We start from the raw sequence: 17,561 nt of genomic DNA, 5'->3' as shown, positions 1-17,561 counted from the left end.
TTTTGTACAAGTTGCATTCTCGTCCAATCTTTACCTACTACATACAGAATTTCACTTTGTTAGATAGAAATCCCCTCAATTAGTTATTATGAGTAATTAAGATTAAAATCTCCATAAAGGGTCTCCAATGTCTTGTTATCTTAACAAAACATCTATGCGTCTATTTAAATGTCACTATAATTTAGCTTGTAAGATCAACTCTTCCCTTCATAAGTGAGAAATGAAATAGGTGTTAGTCTATCCGTAATAGTTATATTTATATATCGTTATTACTTCAAATTACACTTAATTTAAAGTTTATTAATATGGAATTTGTATATCAAAATTAAAACTCCTTATGAATAACATATGACCAAGACTCGAATCTACAGACTCTATAAATTTAATGTATAATAATAATAATTTAATTAAATAATAGATGTGTCATAAATAAAATGCATCAAAACTATTTACATTCAACATCAATTGGACCTACAACATAATACTTACACTGTTGAATAATTTGTAAATTCCAAAAGTTTTCTCTTGAATTGGTCAACCAGACAGATCTCAAACATAGTCCTTGCTGTCACCTTAGTGGCCTTGAATCTATATCCTAATATAACGATTATCATAGAGTTCAGAAGCGCAAAAGTTGGAAGCAACCTCACTTCCATTACTTACTTAGTTAGACCTGTCAAGTATGTTCTTGTAAGTAGAGCATTTCAACAATAGTTGTTACAAGTCTATCAAGAGTATTAAACTCAGCATCTGCTGCTAAAAGATTATAGGTAGTAAACACTACATAACAAGTGCTTACGAACAAAAAAGAAAAAAAAATGAAGTACTTTACTCATTAAACTCAACTTAGTGCTTCAAGTATTTAGTGGATCTTCATTCATTTATGATCATTATTTACTGGCTTTGAGCTCATCCCTCCTGATGTTTTATAGACCACCTCCCTTACAAGGCCTTTAGTTGACGGATCAGCCAAATTTTGAACTGATCACACAAATTCTATTGTGATAATCCCACTAAACAATCAATTGCCTCACTTAGCTATATGCCTCAATCCAATATGTCAAGATTTTCCGTTATAGACTTTAGTTAAAGTAGATTGACCATCAAAATGTTACAAAATGGGAGGCATAGGCTTGGCCAAAATAACATTTTTAATTTTAAATTCTTCAACCATTCAATTTCTTTACTAGCAGAAGCTAATGCTTCAAACTCTATTGTCATAGAAGAATTAGCTATACAAGTTTGTCTCTGGAGAATTCGTGAAATTGCACCTCCACTTAAAATGACGATCCAACCACTTGTATGATCAGGGGCAGATCTAGGCACGTGTTGGCCTAGACTACAGACCGTGCTCATCCTAGCCCAGACTCTCTCTCTCTCTCTCTCTCTCTCTCTCTCTCTCTCTCTCTCTCTCTCTCTCTCTCTCTCTTTTAAAGAGAGAGCCATGTCCATTTAAAGTAGCCCATGACCAAAATAAAAAAGTAGCCAAATCCCAAAAGAAAAGTAAAAATGAATGTTTTGGTCCAAATCTCCAATTCAGTCCCAAAACCTACTCCTAATCTAATCCATCTACTGACTGATAAGTGTGTTTTTGCACACTTATTTACATCACAAACATGACTTAATAATGAGCAAAATGATTGAATCATGACTTAATCACGTTATATTTGTGAATTGTAGGGAACACCGATGAACGTGGTGAAATTCAAAAGAAAAGAGGCGAAAAAGGACCAAATTGGAGCAAAATGAAAATTCTGGGACCAAATTGCAATTATTTGAAAGTTGACCCGATGAACACATCAAGCAATTGATCAAGCCAAGCACCAATTGAAAGTTATAAGGGAACATTGGAGCAACTAGGAACAAGAGAGGAGGTCAAGGAGTGAAGGAATGAAACTTGAGGACCAAAATGACTCAAACAAGAAAGTAGCTCTACTATGCGGTCGCATAGTATAAAACCTATGCGACCGTGAGTGAACCTCCAGGGATTAAAAATGGCGCTTTTCTTAAACCTATGCGGTTGCATAGGTATAATATTTCCCGAATTTTGCAGTTTCCTTATATGATTGCAACTCCTTTGGTAACCTAATTTGGACGGGTTTAAATAGCAACAAGACGTCCAGAAGCCGCACGAATGACTTGGGAGGCAAAAACATTCATCTGGGAGTGGAATTGAAGGCAATAACAAGAATTGATGCGAGATTTACGAGATTTCTTCAATCTTTGATAACCCGATGATGTAATTTATTCATATTTTGTTAGATTTCGTTATTTTTATCATGATAGGCTAGATTTTTGCAACTAGGTGATCGATGAACCATGTAATTTTTATTAAACTTGCTATTTCATGATTTTGAATTATTAGTTTGATGGATATTTGAATGGATTATATTGGTTTATTTATTTCCACAATTAATGTGCACTTGATTTATGTGAACTTGGTGGTTTAATTCTGAATTTGAGAAAATTAGATTAGACTCGGCATATATAATTCATCATAGGGTCCGATAGAGGATAGAAATATACCCCTATGTCCTATGTAAATCTTTAATTGCTCACAAAAAGATTATATGCGTTCTTGTAAAATTGCATCCGTCATAGAGATATAGGCTGATGATTTATGAGAATAGGTTCAATACATCTCGAGAGAGAGTATTGAATAGATTTAGGAGCATTGATTTATCAAATTCTTATTGAATTATCAAAATTGTGAAATTAGGGTTTAATCAGTAATTATTTGGGGATTCGTGATCCTAGTGCATTCGTTTTACATAGATTTTCATAAATTGACAATACATTTCATTTTTTTTTCATAACATTTCGTAATTGAGTCATTAGTTAAGTGAATTTAAGTAATTAGGGTTTGATTTGAAATTATGGTTTTTCAATTTGGGGATTTCCCCCAACTTAGGGTTTGATTTGAAATTAGGGTTTTTTAATTTGGGGATTTCTCCCAAAAATTAGGGTTTTTGATTCCAAAATTCATTTTAACTCAATTAGTTTCGGTTAAGGCTAAAATAAGTAAAATTGAACTACTCTTTTTCTGTGGGACGATACTCGGACTTCTAAAGTCCATTTTATTACTTATCACGATCCGTACACTTGCGGTAATTTAAATCGAAAGAAATATTTCGCGAACACTGACCATTATCTGTTCTAATCGCTGGCTGTAAATCCAATTTTCATCGATCTCCAAGTCCAACCCATAAATGAAAATCCCATTTTTAATCATTTCTCTTTTTTGTTCGTCTCTTCTCCATTGTTCCAAGGTGAAGGTATGTTAGAATTTTTAAGTTTTATTTTATTTTTAGTATCTCAAAAAATCTTGTTCAGATTTTCAATTTGGTCCCTGGCCATCCGTTCATTCAATAATGTCTTTTTTTTCTTCAAAAATTTCTGGGTGTGGTGCTGAGGATGTTTTATATAAAGAGCTATGGAAGGCTTTGTGTAGGTCCATTGGTGGATGTTTCAAAAAATGGAGAAAGTTTATTATTTTCCTCAAGGTCACATGGAACAAGTAATCTTTTCATTTTCAATTTTATTTTATTTTATTTTACTTATTTTATTTTTTTTGCTCTTACGGAGTGGAGTTTTATAAAGACTCGGGTTTTATATTAGAGCACTAACCGGGTAATTAATGTTACATCTTTAATTGATGTGGTATATTACCCATAATAAAATTCTGGCTTTTGGGTTTGGTTAGTTGGAGGCATCTACAAATCAGGAACTGAGTCTGAATCAGAGAATAACAATGTTCAAGTTGCCTTCAAAGATCCTATGTCGTGTTTCTATTATTTAAGATTTAAGATTTGTTAGTTTAATTTGTCTTTCACAAGGGCCACTGCTCACTTGGTCAGGAAGTTTAAAACTATAAAAATTAAAAAGTGTAGTGGGAAAAGATTTAAGAAGGTTGGATTGGGTCAAATCTCATAAAGCTATTGCCTATACATTATACAATGGGTGCAATTTCTCATTTATAGCTTATACATTTGGGAAAGCAATACATTATACATATTTGCTTTGAATAGTTTCCTAAATTTGTGTTTCATCTTTTGTAGAAAGCTTGGATGTGTTGTCCCCAGTAGATTTGGAAGGTGCAGACGTGCAGCCTGAAGGAAAAGATTGAATATACTTTCCTTTCCTTACTAAGTGCCTCATCTCACTACTTGTTGCCCGGTCGGCAAAAAATTGAAATGGAATATTGTTACCTTGTTTACAAATTAGTTAATTATCATCGTATTTTTTGAATTGTTGCCTTGTTAGCTTAATGAGTTTTGTTGTTGCCTGATCGACCTAATGAACTACTCTTGTTGTTATTGGCATTGAATTTTTGCCCTTGCGCTCAAAATTCCTAGATCCGCCCATGTGTATGATTGTCATTAGTGAAACCTTCTGAGACCACTAGATAAGCTGTATAACACAAGTGATAATCAATAGTCTTCTTCAGATATCTAAAGCGATCGACCTCTCAAATTCTCCGATGAAAATTACTAGGACTGCTACGCACATGCAATATAGTGAAAGTTATTCAATATATTAAACATCCAATAGCACTAGCATTATTTAATTATGACATACATTTTACCCTTATCTAAGCAACCAAAAGTGGCTTATGTTAGTATTACTATAAATTTGACTTTTAATTATTTGTGTTTTCGGAAAACTCAGGATTGGAGCAAATATTGATCGCAAAAGATGAAATCGAATAAAATCTGTGGCTCTGGGGGATCAAATTCCACATTTTAGAAATGGAAGGACTTGAATTGAATTAATTATGACTTGAGATGCACAAATAAATGGACATAGGGACTAAATTGAATTAATTGAATGATGCATTGGAGAGAAATAATACATTAATGGGATGTGCATGCGGAATTGTAATGGGCAACTTACAAAATACGCTTAAAAATAGAAGTCTTTTTAAAAATCATTTCTTTCTTTGCTCAAATATGGAAAATATTTTTGAGAAATTCCAAAGGCCACTATTAGAAGACTCATAGACCTTTCAAACCACATTGACTTCACTTTAAAACATGCACCGTAGCCCAAGTTATACCATTTTCAAATAGGAGGATAGAATCTGAAATTTTAACCAAGCATAAATTAAACTTCATACATATTCAATCCAACACTTCCAAATTCTAGTTAACATGCATTGTCTATGAAACTAGACAAAATAAACATTAAAACCATTTCTAAAAAGTGTCATCTAAGTATTCGCAAAATGTTTACATAAATGGAAATTTTTGTAAGGATGAGTACTATAAATAATACTTAGTAGAAGCACTTAAGTAAATGGTAAAAATATATATTTTCAGGAATTCAATTTTTATTTGATTGTGTCACCGTCAATTTCAAGCGAATTGGAGATTAGTCAGTCCGCTTAAGTGTAGGTTTTGATAACCTCATTTCATTTATCAAAATCATCTCTTCATAACTCGTATAAACCACTAAACGGTGATTCCATCATGAGTAACGCAATAAGAAGTTTAACGCAAACGAAAATATATAAATCTTACATCACTTACAAAAGCACCGAAACACCCCTATCTTAAATGCTTTGAGTTTGAATACCCTTTTCGCATTTAATATATTGAACTAAAATGCAGCGCACTTCTTTGCCTCTTCTCCCGTATTATTGGCACATCATCCAATATTTTCTCTTGAGATGAGGTACTAATAAGACTGACAAGATACCCTTGGCAGTCAGGCTTCCTCAACATGCTTTTTGCCTTCAAAGCTAAGAAGACTCAAGGAAGTACCTTAACCTTCGATCCATGAAATATGAATTCCTCTTTTCCCGATCTTTGAAAAATTACCTCTTTCTCAAAACATACTATCGTGGCTCGATTTTTACCTAACCAATCCATGCCTAAAATAATATCAAAGTTTTTCATCTCTATAACATACAAGTCGGCCTCTAAAGTCAATCCATCAAAATTTATCTATACCCCTATTGCTATCCTATCTGTATCAATAGTTCTCCCTGATAGCATGCTAACCTCTAGTACACTATCATTCATCTTACATGAAGCATTAATCTTAGCTAGACATGCATTAGATACAAACGAATGTGTTGCACCAGAATCAATAAGGACATAAATCGGAGTACTAGAGATGGATAAAATAGCTGCAATTACGTTCGAATTTTGGGCAGCGTCATCGTGAGTCAGAGCAAACACCCTTGCTTTTCCTTTCTTCTCTTGTTCGGGTTTCTTAATTGATGGACATGAGGAAACCACATGGCCAGGTTGGCCACACTTATAATAAGCATACTTTCTATACAAGCATTCCACTCCATGAAACTTGTTACACTTAAGACATTGGGATGGAGGATTACTAGACTGGCTCACAAGTGTTTGCTTTTTAAACTGCCCAGAATTCTTATTCTTATCCGATCACTGCCTTTTTCCAAAGTCATTACGCTGTCCCTGATTTACCAACTTCACCCCCGAATAACCTATCTAAGCTTTCTTCACAACTGCCTAAAATGTGGTGAGATCGTGTGAACTCACAATCTGCCTGATTTCTGGGCGCAGGCCCCTCTCGTAATATTTTGCCTTCATGAGCTCAGTACTTAGAAGATGTGGGGCATATCGGGACAATTCCTCGAACTTGCTCTCATACTCAAAAATTTTTATGTCTCCCTGTACCAATCTTAAGAATTCTACCTTCTTAAAGTCTCATAGAGCTTGTGGGAAAAGCTTTTCTCTTAACTCCATTTTGAACTGGTCCTAAGTTAAATTATATTATTCCTCTTCGGTGTGAGTACGTGACGAGGATTTCCACCAAAGGCTTGCTCTCACAATTAGCATAAACTCAGTACATAATACTTTTTGATTTTCTGAACAAGATATGTGCCAAAAAATCTTCTCAATAGTACGCAACCACTCTTCAACTGCTAGAGGGTCTTTCCCGCCATCAAAGATAGACAGTCAATATCTGCGAAACTGTTCTACCGCTGGAATAGATGGTATATGTGGATATGCTAATGGTACCGATGGTGCTGGTGGGATTGGTGGAATTGTAGGTGTAGCCTGAGCAGCCAAGACCTGTTTCAACTCATCAATCTCTCGCCTTAATTCCCTAATTGTCCTTGCTTGCACCATAGTCCTATATATTTTATCATAAATGTAATTTCATTCAGAGAAGTCCACAGTACTTACACAATATAGGGAAAAGATTTATAGCTCAAAATCTATTATTATTATCTAAATAGAATCCTTCAAGAGGAATAAAAAGCAATAACAGAGCGTCTGGCACTAATCAAGAGGAAAATAAAAGGAATCCTACTAGACATCAATAACAATTAAGCCTAATAAAATCTACTAAATTTTTGATCCTCTATTCATCGTCGTCACTAGTCCAGCCTCCATAAACCCTAGGTTTCTTAGAAAACAGGTGGAGGTGCATCATCATGAACGTACATCTCAGTAGATACACTATCATTCTCAGGGATTGCGAGTCGAGCTAACTCCCACTAATCAATCAGTTCTATGCAAAAGGCCTCATAGTTAATCTCTTGAGGCAAGGTACCTCTGCTAAACAACTCCTCTTCGATCCCGATCTGCTGCCTTCGCACAACCGGCACAGGGTATTCATAGCTGCTGGCCTCGACCGGTTCACTAGAATGGTTGACCCCTATCCAATTTTTGGGCCAATTCCCCCTTCGTACTACCAAAAAATGAGATTCTTGCCGAATCCGAGTTTGCTGCTCCAACCATTACCAAGTCAAGCTTTGGCTCCCTAAAGACTAAAGAAATGGATAAAAAAGGGGGGGGGGGACTTCTGCAACGGGCTATGCCACCCAAACCAACTGAGGGAAGTCACATCCGTCCCATCGCAAGCACCTACAATGTCATGATCACATTGGTTTACCCTTGTTAGGCACAGTAGTTCCCCATAAATAATCATAAATTGATTCGACAGTCTCCAGCCACTCTTCTGGCAATGTATCAATAAGAAGGCAGGTGGCTCAACAACTAGTGACCATATAGCCTAGTTGTCTCACCCTTCTCCACCTTACATGTATCTCCCAAATGTGCTCGCGCATATTGTGCGCTGGATTCCACTGGCACTCTTCATACTGTCTCATGATCTTACATCGACGAGGCATCAATGAACTCATCTTCCTACCAGTTATTCAAAGTCCAATTATTGGGTATCTAACAAGTTTTAGTTAATTCTCGAAGACTTAAATAAGCATTTAATATGGTCATGTTCTCACAATACTTTGCAAAATAATGATTATTCACAAAAGCTATTCAACTCAAACATATATTGATATACATAAATACATTTCAAATGTTGTATCTAAAATAACTTTTTCATAATCATCACATAGATACAAGCATATTCATAAAACTTTCTTTACCTCAAAATTGGCATGACGCGGCTATGACGAGCATAGTGCTTAGGATCCTCAATAAAAGAATTTGATCAACTTTATACGTGACACAACTCTCCTATATGGTTTCTATTACAAGTCTACAGAAAAATAAACCACGCTCTGATACCAAGTTTTAAAGCCCCAAATTCTTCGAACCCGAAGCGTTAAAAGTAATAATAATTTCTTTCTTTGTTTCGACCCCTTTGATGTTAGCCAAAATATTTTATAAATCAAAACTTTTTTCTTTTTGTTTTTGAAACATTTAAATATAATGGAAGGTAGTTATTCACATAAAATTAGGCAAATATAGCAAAATTTGATTTTGGAAAAGATTTGGAGGCAATTCGGCAATTAAGAATTTAACAAGAGCGGAAGAAAAATTTATTTGGCCTAGCAAATGTCTATTAAAAATAATGAAATTTTTACATGGACTAAAGCATTCATATATGTACCACATATAAAAATTTGGAGTCTCGATGATAATGTTTGAAGCATGAAAATATTGCTCAAATATGCTAGACAGAAAACTCGGATTCGACCCGACACAGTTTACTAAAATGGGCATAACTTTTTTTTGGATAATATTTTTGAGAAATTCCAAAGGCAACTATTAGAAGACTCATAGACCTTTCAAACTCTACTGATTTCACTTAAAAACATGCATTGTAGCCCAAGTTATACCATTCTCAAATAGGATGACAGAATCTGAAATTTTAACCCAGCATAAATTAAACTTCATACATATTCAATCCAACACTTCTAAATTCTAGTTAACATGCATTTTCTATGAAACTAGACAAAATAAACATTAAAAGCATTTCTAAAAAGTGTCATCTAAGTATCCGTAAAATTTTTACATAAATGGAAACTTTTACTAGAAGTTGAGTAGCATTTCAGATAACATGTGCCACTATGCCAACCACTGCCATGCCTCGATCTTAACCTGTAAAATTGTTGGTAGGGATGAGTACTATAAATTATACTCAGTAGGAAGCACTTAAGTAAATGGTAAAAATATATATTTTCAAGAATGCAAACTTTATTCAATTATGTCACCATCAATTTCAAGCGAATTGATGATCAGTCAGTCCACTTACTTGTAGGCTTTGATAACGCCATTTCATTTATCATAATCATCTCTTCATATTTCGTATAAACCACCAAACGACGATTCCATCATGAGTAATGCAATAAGAAGTTTAACGCAAACGCAAACATATAAATCTTACATCACTTACAAAAGCACCGAAACACCCCGCCTTAAATGCTTTGAGTTTGAATACCCTTTTCGCGTTCAATATATTGAACTAAAATGCAGTGTACTTTTTTGCCTCTTCTTCAAATAAATTTTCAGATTCAAGGTACTTTATTTTATGGAAAAATGGGCAAAATAATTAGGAGAGAAAATGGGGCTAAAGAAGTTTTTAAATTTGAGTTATCAAAACAAACTTGTGATTTAAAATAAAAATAAAGGGACGGTTATATTTTTTTTAAATTTCAAATGATGTGACCTTGTAATGCACTTAAAATGGGAGTTACAATTCCTCAAATGAAGTGGTAGTGGAATGTTAATTAGGTGCTTGAATGGTGGGTAAACGTGTAGGTATATATATTCTTAAAATATGGTAGCAGTTTTCCAATTGGAAATTAAAGAAGTATTTTGAATAATTAATATCTATCAATACCCTTATGAAAGTGGGTCGGCAGCAACTGATGTTGGGAATTAAAAATGGTTAGTGGGGAGTTAAAATGCTAAGTGTTGGCAGTTAACAAAATGGAGATTGATATATATATATATATATATATATATATATATAATTTAAAAATTTAAGGACATAATGGAGGTAGCAATTAATGTAGAGTGTGTCGTCAAAATAACGTAACAAAATCAAAACTTTCATCTAAAGAGATTTTGACGCCTTACAAATTTTTAAAAAAAAACAAGGTACAGGAAACTTTACTATCGTGACCAAAACTTTAATCTGAACTCTTAAGGAAATGTCGTAGCGACTTAATAATATAGCCCAAATTATATTTGAGTTCTGTAATTTTATTTTGAAATGAAACAAAACATTTTTTTCCTCAGTCGCTACAAGTATAGTGATTAAATATTCTTCATATTTTCTCAAAATTATGAGAATGAGATAATATAATGCTATTACGAGTTTTAAACATTCTAATATTGCCAGGAATAACATGGATCATTCCCCTCTCTTTCTTATCAATAATACTGTACAGATATTTCTTTGTATTATTAATATGTTCTATATCTGAAGAAAGTTAAGCTTTCCATGAACGTACAAGCAAATAACATGACTTTACCATCACAAAATTTGCTACACACACATACTTATGAGATTCGCGTTTTTCAAATCCATTTGATGGCACTATCATGTCAAAATTTTCATCCCACTACTTTGATGCTTGCTTTAGTCTATAAAGAAAATTAACAAGCTTACGTCTCGTCCTTTCACTAGAAAACCATTAGGTTTCTCCATATATTTATCTTCTTCTTCTCTTTTTCTAAGTCACTGTTTAAAAAATTCATTTTCACGTCCACTTGGTAAATTTCAAATTTATGGATTGATGCTAAAGAAGTAAGGACCTAGTTGTTGCAATTCTAGCCACATGAGCATAAGTATGCTAATTTATTTATCGATGCTAATTTTCCTTCTCGGCAACCCATTGGAAATCTTCATTAGTTGACCAATTTTACTGTGACTCTACAAATTCTATGAAGTCATTCTCCATCACCTATGAAAGTCATAAACACAACCATAAACAACAATGTTATGCATATAACTTGTAACTATTGATGACATGAATAAGTATCGAAATTGTCAATCATGCACTACTTATTTTAACTTGCATCATGGAGCTTTCCATCAATCTTTTAGTGTATCGAGAACTCTATTGAATATTGTGCTATGTAAAATGGAGGTACTAGATGAGACTGTGCTCAATCTTAGGGTACCCTTTTGCTCCATGGCCTAGTGATCACACAATTTAAGACAACGAATCTATTTGTACAATGATTTTGTACAACATTGTTGACAATGATAGGTGTGGCAAAAAAGTATTGATTGAAAAGACGGGCTATTTTTTAAATTGTCCAATGATGGCACGGCATGCTGTCAACAATATTGTCAAATTCATTGTACATGAAGTATTGCTCCACTTTAAGATCCCTTCGCTTCATTTGGGAACACTATTTTCGTGGGTGTACAATTGATCGAGGGAATACATGAGGCATACAATTCATAGCTCATGTGCACGCAAGTCTTGAGTAAAAGTTGATAATCTATAATATATTAAATATCACATCAAGTAAAAATCATTTTTTGGATGATTTTAACCATAATACAATTCAATTATTCTAACAATACCTTACTTTTTGTTTTTCAATATGCAATAAATACTGCAAAATCCTTATCATGTATGAATTTCATGTGTTTAATTTTCACTTAACTAACATTCACATTAATCTAAACTCAGTGAATCTTGACTTGATGAATCTTAATCTACACGAATTTATAGTTATTATTGATGAATTTATTTCTATATATGTATCTAGGAATTTTAATGTTTGTTTAAATTCATGTATTATAAAATTCTTCCAACAAATTGATTTCAAATATTACTTTTACAACACTTATAAAATATTTCAGTATGACATGCAATATACATTCAACTCTAACTAGTATTAACAAAATAGTACAATCAACTAAATCTCTTTTCAAGCTTTCCATCAAAATTATTTGCTAATAAATGTAAATCACTAAAGGAAGTATTTCTGTTGAAAACAGACATCTCATTTATTTAAGTTCATCATTTATTATTCAAGTTCAATATGTCTTTTGAGATTATTCATGCATACAATAATGCACTATTTTATTCATGTATTTTCCAAAGACATGAACTATATTGAGGATTAGTTATTGCATTTAATATCTAGTATGTGTATTTGATTAGATTCATGTTTTGTGAAGCCTGTAAAAGGCTAGTGATTGTACTCATTTTCAACAAGTCATCCTGAAGTGTTAAGAAATAGAGTGAGTGTTCTCTTGAAATATTATATTCTACTCTACTAAAATTGTTGTTCCATCTCTACATTTTCAACAAGGTGGTAAGAAAGTGAGGTTATAAGAGTATAAAAAGAAGAGACGGAAAGCAACAATTCTCTTCTTTTTTTTTGACTCACTAATGATAACTATAGTACGTGATGGATTCTTATGAAGACATATCTTGGAAGACAGGATTTGTCGATATTGGTAGATAGAGGTTTTGAACCTCAATATGATGAAAGTGTGTCTCAAGCACAAAGCAATTTGCAACAAGCAAATAAGAAAATAATCAAAAGGCTCTTAACATGATTCATCATGCTCTTGATGATATGATTTTGCAAATGATGTCAAATACTACCACTTTGAAGCAAGAATGGAAAATTTTTGGAAAAACATATAAAAGTGCAAGGAAAGTCAAAAGTTTGTCTTCAATATTTGAGTGGAGAATAAGAAGCTGAATCCATGAATCATGCGAACCCACGTAACAATAATAGCTACGAGCCCATAAGAGATTGAATCAAATCCAAGAAGGCTAAGAAATCAAAGTTTTGAGTTTAATCCAAAAATATTGAATCGAAGAACCAATACAATCGTCGAAAACATGTTGACCCTGTGATTGATTACAAGATTCAAGAATCTCATCCGGATTGTTTGAACGACATAAGAAATAACTCTTGATAAATTTATAAAATTGGTTCAATGAAGAACACAAGATTGAAAGCATGTATCTATATTGAATGAATGAAACTTATTTTCAATATAAAATAATGATTTCTATTTATAGGAAACCCATAAAACTCTAGTCTACATGAATTTAAAGTATAAATATCACAAAAGTTACAAAAAATAGAGTTTTAACATAAATAGAAGATTTCGCGAAATTGGAAAAAATTTAACCAAATTTTATACTATGTGGCCGCATAATATTATGGGATGCAGTTGCATAGGCTTGTTGAAGTCTTTAGCCGGTTGCTCTACTTGTGATCATGAGGTCGCACTTCTAGTACAACTATGCAATCACATAGTTGTATCCTTTTACTCCACCATCTATTATTTGAACCAAGTTATTCCATGTCACGTCTCTTCCAAAGCCTAACATGAATCTCGTTTTTAAGCTTGTTAACTTCACTCTTTTGGGACTTCATAACTGGGATAACATCATCTCATCCATCATCGAAAGGATTCGATCTCGAACCTGTACCTGTATTAAAGAGAGAAAGATTAGAAACATCCAAAAATGCAAATTATCCCAAAGCTACCTTGAAGACTAAATTGTAGCCATTGCTTTCAATCCTTGCAATGTCATAGAATGGTCCATCTCCTCTAGGATGAAACATTGACCTTCTTTGCATTTGAACACGCCATTTTTTTCTAAGCATCCAAACCTAATCACCTGGTTTGAATACCTTACGCATTTTTCACTTCCTGCCTTGTGAGACAAGTAATTCAATCACCTGCTTTCCCACTAAAACTACCACTTACAACAATAGTTAAGTAATTAAATCAAACAGAGTTAGTGGATTTGATCCATAAACCATATCAAAACATGTAGTAGAGAGTAGTAAAGGATAATAAATTAGTTTCCCACATTGGACCAAAACAGTTAAGAAGTTCAAGGTTGAAATATAAATTCCAATGCCTCAATTCACCAACAATGCACTTGATTAGTGTCTAAAAGTGCTTCAAAGATATATCATTTATTTGCAAGGCATTTTACATTCAATTTGTTTAAATTCACTAATGTTAGTTTCTAATTTCAATTCTTTTGCTGTAAATTCAATTTCCATAAATACATGGTTAAAAGTACAATTAATCGAAATACATATTTAAATACATGTCAACATGAGTATTATACTTTTGAAAGAGTATTTATTTGATGTATTTCCAAGGTAGAACAAGTGGAGAAAAGATGCTGAAAAGTCAAAAATGATTAGTTGTCTCGGTAAAATGGCCATCACTCGAGCTGTAGATATCGAAACAAGGTGATTCAAGTTGGGTTGGAAAGATAAGATACGTATCTACAACTTTCATGTTTATCAAGAGAGTCAAATTCCCATCATAAGGCAGCCAAAATTTCCGTGCAAATTCCAGCTTGTTACCTGCCGGATACAGCTTTTCTACCTGTGAAGCAGCACTCATTTTTTAGCCATATCTGGAGTTATAGAGATCCAATGAACATGATATTTATACCAATAGAAATTTAACTCAAGTGGAAACAATTTATCAGCTGATCATAAGTCCAAATTCACTGTACAATGTATCTGAAAATTGGCATCAAGTTGCATGTTCCAGCTGTCTTGAAGCTGGACAAAAACAAGTTGCATTGTCCACTTGCATTTTGGATGTTCCTTTGCCTATAAAAGGGGACCTTGGCCAAGATTTTGAGAGCATCAATTAATCTTCATCATATTCTAGTTTCCTTCATTTCCTTTGTAACATTTCATTATGTATTTCTAAACCATTAGCTAGAGCTAGGGGTGAGACACTTGGTGAATGTGTAGTATTGTCTTTCATCTTCCACTTTGTTCTTCAATGTTCATTTTCTTACTTGGTTGAAGTATATATTCTACAAATGGTTTTGGTTTGTTAAAGACTTTGATTTATTATTGACAAATTTTGGCACAATAAATGTTTAGATAATCCCTACATACCAACAACTTATTTTGAAATATTCTCTCAAATAATTATCAAGATCTATCTTTTTGTATATTTGCGATTAATGTTTTATCTTCCATATTTCATAATTTATATAAAAGATCAAGAGTAATTTCTACTCATTTATCCGAAGTGAATCCCCAACGCTCTAGAGTTCTTCTCCATCGTATTTTCACCAACCATTTACCACTCATAGAATAGTTATTTTCTTTCAATTCCCTGTGGTTCGACCTCAGACTTCCGAATTTACTACTTGTGACAACCTAAACTCGGGTTTGCAACCTTAAAGTTGTAGCACACTCCAATTGTCTATCATGCTCAATTAAGTTTTTGCAATCTATTAGAATATCATAAACTACTAAACGATTGATTATGAATGCATGTGACAAATGATTGATCATTCTCATAGAAATTTTAAACGTGTTAATATGTGTAAAGGTACATGCCCATGTGAAATAATATTCCTACTGGCTAGACCATTATCCAATCTATGTATGGGTATTGATATTTTAACATGTCATCATTGAATGCTAATCCTTCAATGCTTATCAAATTCTCCATTTATATCGAATAAACTAGATATTCAATGGGTCGTATCCCACTAAGTCTTCATGGAACAAGTCTTTGATCTCTTATAATAAAGAAATATTCAAATTGGGGAAAGGTTTTTTAGTCCTCACCAAAGCACTCTCAATCACATTCATTTTTGCATAGAAACTCACTTTAGATTTTTCTCTCTTCTCAGAAGATTCTCTTTATTTTCTCGCACTTAACCACCTCATTATCTTCTCTCCTACTCTCATTTTGCCTCTCTTTGCTTTTCCTTTTTTCCTTACCTCTTAACCTCAATTAGTCATTGTAGACTTGTTGGGGTGTTAAGGGTACAAAAGTAACATCTTTCTCATCTTTTACAAAGTTGTACATATTCATGAATCCATCATGATTCACCTTTCTAATATACTGCCATGGCCTACCCAACAAAATATGCCCAATATGTATAGGAATTACATCACATATCACATTATCACTATACTTCCCAGTTGAGAAATTCACCAAGACTTGCCTATATATCTTAACATCTCCACATTAATCTAATCACTACAATTTACAAGGCTTGGGATGTTTTATCAAAGTCAATCCTAATTTCTCAACAACCAGAGCACTACCAATATTAGTACAACTACTCCCCATCAATAATCAAACTACATACCCTATTTTTGACATGGTGCCTAGTATGAAAGATGTTCTCAAACTCTTCATCATCCACTTTGATTTGTGTATTGAGAGAATGCATCACCACTAGTGGTTTCCCTACAACCAGGTAGACTCCATTATTATCACAAGCATCCTCTAATTCAAACATCTCATCTCCGTTAGTGTCACTCACTATTTTCCCATTGGCACGTAAAATCATTGCCTTTTTACGACTAGGCATGAACCTCTTCCACATGGTAGGCTTCAACTCTTCTGAAGTGCTAATAGGCCTCTTACGATTTCTTTTCCTAGATGTCACTACTTGATCCCATCAAGTAATACAATAATCGATAAATTTAATTATTGTAATCTTTACATTCTTTTTTCTCCAAGTAGTTATGGTAATCAAATATTAGTTCAATCTTCTTCTCCCACTCTAAGTATGCTTTCGGACCACTCCTTCCCTTTAAAGAAGAAATTATTATTTTTATGTTACCCATGCTTTCATCAATTCCATCTCCAATAAGATCCATACCCATTCTTTCATGCCTAACTCCTCTATCCCTTATTCTTCCTAATTCAACATCCACTAATGTCCCCTCATCAATGTTACTAACCACTTCATATTAACCATAATTCTCTATCCTAGGCTCCGCCTACCTTACCTCTTTACATTGGGAACACCGCCACGTAAATTGGCAAGCAATAAGTCTTCTCTTTCCATCCACGGCTTTTGCCTATTCAACTTATCCCTTTTATCTTCAAACAACCTCTCGAACCATTATATCAACTCCTCCGACATGTTAACTTAATCTTTGTTCCTATTTGAAGTAGAATCGTCTCGGTCAAACATTTTAAATCTAAAGTAATACATGCAACACGGGTATATACTTGTGTATCACTAAAATTGGCTTTTTCCTATAATATTCTCACCGCTCTTGCCTTTTCCCAGTCAATGCTTTCATCCAAATGCTTCAAAGAAGTATTGCACAACTGAAAAAGAGTTACTAGCTGTAGCCTTTGTGCTTGATAAGTTTTGATCTTATTTGATTGGCTCTCATATTACAATTTTCATAGATCATGTAACCCTTAAATATCTCTTACAAAGAAGGATGCTAAGGCGTGTTTAATATGGTGGATTTTGCTTTTGCAAGAGTTTGACATCACCATCAAAGATAAGAAAAGAGTGGAAAATGTCTTAGTAGACCATTTGTTAAGGCTGGCCTTTGAAGAAAATACAAACACCTCGCCAATTAGAG

The sequence above is a fragment of the Olea europaea genome, chromosome 15 (genome assembly GCF_002742605.1).
Source record: "Olea europaea var. sylvestris chromosome 15, O_europaea_v1, whole genome shotgun sequence".
Lineage (NCBI taxonomy): Eukaryota > Viridiplantae > Streptophyta > Magnoliopsida > Lamiales > Oleaceae > Olea > Olea europaea.
The sequence above is the reverse complement of the archived record's forward strand: the minus strand, read 5'-3'. Positions refer to the sequence as shown.